The 3,536-nt window shown below is 41.7% G+C and overlaps 3 non-coding genes across 3 annotated transcripts; all 3 read right to left on the bottom strand.

Annotated features, from left to right (window-relative positions):
* Positions 1 to 212: 212 nt before the first annotated feature.
* On the bottom strand, positions 213 to 283 carry TRNAG-CCC (transfer RNA glycine (anticodon CCC)). Its single transcript has one exon. It is a non-coding gene; the product is annotated as a tRNA-Gly (tRNA).
* Positions 284 to 680: 397 nt separating this feature from the next.
* On the bottom strand, positions 681 to 751 carry TRNAG-CCC (transfer RNA glycine (anticodon CCC)). The gene has a single exon. It is a non-coding gene; the product is annotated as a tRNA-Gly (tRNA).
* A 324-nt stretch (positions 752 to 1,075) lies between these two features.
* TRNAT-UGU (transfer RNA threonine (anticodon UGU)) lies at positions 1,076 to 1,148 on the bottom strand. Its single transcript has one exon. It is a non-coding gene; the product is annotated as a tRNA-Thr (tRNA).
* Between the last annotated feature and the right edge of the window lie 2,388 nt (positions 1,149 to 3,536).

The raw sequence follows: 3,536 nt of genomic DNA, 5'->3' as shown, positions 1-3,536 counted from the left end.
TCCCTAGTCTGCATTCTGCCACCGGGATTCCGTCGGTCACAAGACTGCATTCCATACACACGCGCACACACCCATAATGTATATATATATATGTTCTTTTTTAAGTTAAAAATTGTGTTATTGGAGGGGTATAAAATAAATTCGAACAACCAATGTACAATGCATATAAACATAAATGTGATCAGCATAGTAATTAAAAAAAAAATATTCTCTGCGCCAGCCGGGACTCGAACCCGGGTCGCAAGAATGGGAATCTTGCATGATACCCCTACACTACTGGCGCTGTTGACAGTCTCACTTATAGCTCAGAATTGTGTTGTCAGCAGAATATGGGGTTTTTGCTGTGACTGTATGTTACGCTGCTCTACAAATATAAAATAGGACTATAGAAAGTAGAAATTAATAATGATCATAATAATAGTAGTACGTGTAACACTCCAGCCACATTGTCACTTAATGCACACAGACATAACAGAGAAGTCTCTGCAAGCGTCTGGAAATCAGAGCTCTGCAATTAGCTCAGCCTCCTGCTTTCCCTTTGCAGCTGTTACTCCCATTATGCAATTACAAACCAGAAAAGAATAATAGTTTTATCTCTGCCGGTAAAACAAGAGTGATATAACGCTAAATTAAATATTGCTGTTCATGTGCGTTTGAAACCGCAGCTGCAAAACTCAAGCTGCGCTAGCCGGGACTCGAACCCGGGTCGCAAGAATGGGAATCTTGCATGATACCCCTACACTACTAGCGCCTGTGTTAACCAGACTTGAATGAAGAACCTATCTGTCTTGCACATACGGAAGACTTCATTGATTGACGCGCAGTGTGTTAATAATATATTTTATGAACCTTTATTGGAATGTAATCTATGACTACAAAACATGTTTAATATAGTGCATATATTATTTCATATACACTGAGCAGGTATTTTTGCAATGAGCATTTATTGTGAGCCATGGCTGGTGATAATCATATTTAAATACAAATATATGAATAAAGTGCATATGGCAGAGAATAGCAATCTGCAATCTATATATTCGTGATTATAGAAATAAAAAATGAAAAATTATTGTTCAGGCCCCAGCGAGATTTGAACTCGCGACCCCTGGTTTACAAGACCAGTGCTCTAACCCCTGAGCTATGGAGCCTTGCACACAGCCTGCTGCTCACCGACTGGCAGCTAGCAGGCTCACATCCTAATCCTACAGCACTGCAGGAAGTTATATGCATACTGTATCTATTAGTGATCGGCATTAGTCCCATTGCTGGCTCCTGTGACGTGATGCATCACTCCTCCAGCCACTCTGTTCCTGCTCAGAATTCTATTTAGGAATGTGATGCCCGGATTTACAGCTTTATCTTCCACTGCGGTTTTTAGGTAGGAGTCCTCCCACATATGAACCACCTGATGTCATAAGAGGGTAACTACGAGGTAATTACTAAACTAGGACGTCTGGATAGCCAAATAAAAGGTGATCTCTCTTAATTCAATGTGTAATATACTAATATTAATATGCCTACTTCTAGCAGTCCCCTTCACGGCTGACGGCACGTCCAGTAGGAACGATTAATACAGATGTAAGTAGATGTAGATTGCAATCAGTCAGCTGTACAGTCTGGGAACCAGTGATTGCAGTCACAGGAACAGGGTCATCTGCGATGTGACCAGAATCCAGTATAATATGTCAAGTACCTACACAGATTCATAGAGGAACAAACCCATAGGTAGGAACTATTGGAAAAAAATCCTATCACTATGGTTAATTATATTAAATATATTATCACTAAACATTGCAAAGATTAAAAAAAAAAAGGTAAACAGTGGATATGGTTTATAAGACTACGCCTCAGTTTGCATATAATAAAAGAGGAAGTATATGGGACATTTGGAATAAAGCAGATATGGGATTAAAGAATAACCAGATGTCTTTCTTTACCTACACCTGCAAAAGTCACTCTCCCTAGGTACAACTGTGCTTCTTATAATGCAATAATCATTGGAGAGGTTATAGCGCATCAAGGACTCCATTTAAGGGGTCAATTCAATTAATTGCAAATGATTTACGGATTTTTGTTTGCAGCAAAAATGTGCGAGTCCAGGATGAAAGGAGCGCGAATTGCGTGGAAAGTAAAACGGCATTTCTTTCGCGAGTTGTCCTTACAACCGCAGGGACATAGGGACATTTTTCCATAAGTCCCTGCAGCATCGTGTACCTCTGCCCAGTGTCCGTCCCTGCTTCCCGGTGACCACGACAGGTAATTCCAATCAGAGCATGTTACACCTCCCTAAATAGATTGATGTGTATACAGGCTTTATATTAGTCTGTATACATTTATATTTACGTGCTATTATATTTAAAGTATATTTACATTTTAAATATAAAAGCACATAAATATACATGTATATAGACTAATATAAAGCCTGTATACACATGTCAATCTATTTGGACAGGCTGGAGTTGTGCTTACCCGTCTGCAGTCACCGCAAAGCCGGGACGGAGACTGTTCCTGAGCGCATGACTGAGCAATGCGCAGAGGAACAAACAGGGGGGATTGTTTTCGGAACCCGATAACAATGCCTTCTGTAACATCGCAGGGACAGCGTGTTACCGCAACGATGCTGTCCGATGATATTCTCGGCAACATCGTTACTGTTGCTGAATAGACCCCTGAGAGTGAGTCATAACCCCGTTAGCACTCGCTAAAGAGGTTATGTCCTTGGCGCAGTATTTAGCAAACAGCTGGAAGTTCAGCTTAACACTGTTTATGTTAGTACAGCGTATGGCATTTGTAGATGGCGGTAAGGGCCCAGTCCCCATTACCGCCGATGGGGACTCATCAAAAGCTTTGCTTAGTCCGTGCCGGATTGCAGTAATATATGCATGTGCAGATGGCCGTCACACATGCACTATAGTCAGCAATCTGTTGACGGCAACGTTAGGCTGCTGGCAACTCGGCAGAGGACACCGCTAGGTGGACACCTTAGGACCTCGTCTGACAGGTAAGAAATGTTATACCGGCAGCGTATTCATAAGAATCACTGTGATACTTAGGGGTCTATTTACTAAGCAGTGCTAGACAGAGTGAAAAGTGATAAGAAAGTGATAAGGTGCCAGCCAATCAGCTCCCAACTGTCCTTTTTCAAACACAGCCTGTGAGATGGCAGTTGGGAGCTGATTGGCTGGCACCTTATTACTTTCTTATCACTTTTCACTCTGTCTCCAACACTGCTTAGTAAATAGACCCCTAAACGAGATATGATGCCGGTATTTGACATTGTTCTTAAATAGCCCACAAAGTCAAGATAGTCACCACTGATTAGTGGCTGTAACATTTGTGGGAGCAAAGAGGTGATTTATTTTTTAGAAGGCAGTTTCATTAATAAAATGCAATGGCCCCATGTAAATGATGGATTTGACTCTATGTGATTTGCGGAGACAGATCGAAATCTGCCGCCGCAGATTTGGTCCTGTGGCGGTACAGCTGCTCCGCACAGGAGATCTCCCCAGCGATCTCTATCATACACACTTTCATCA

This window comes from Taudactylus pleione, unplaced genomic scaffold, assembly GCF_031769625.1.
Source record: "Taudactylus pleione unplaced genomic scaffold, aTauple2 ptg000497l, whole genome shotgun sequence".
In the NCBI taxonomy this organism is placed as follows: Eukaryota; Metazoa; Chordata; class Amphibia; order Anura; family Myobatrachidae; genus Taudactylus; species Taudactylus pleione.
The sequence above is the reverse complement of the archived record's forward strand: the minus strand, read 5'-3'. Positions and strand labels throughout refer to the sequence as shown.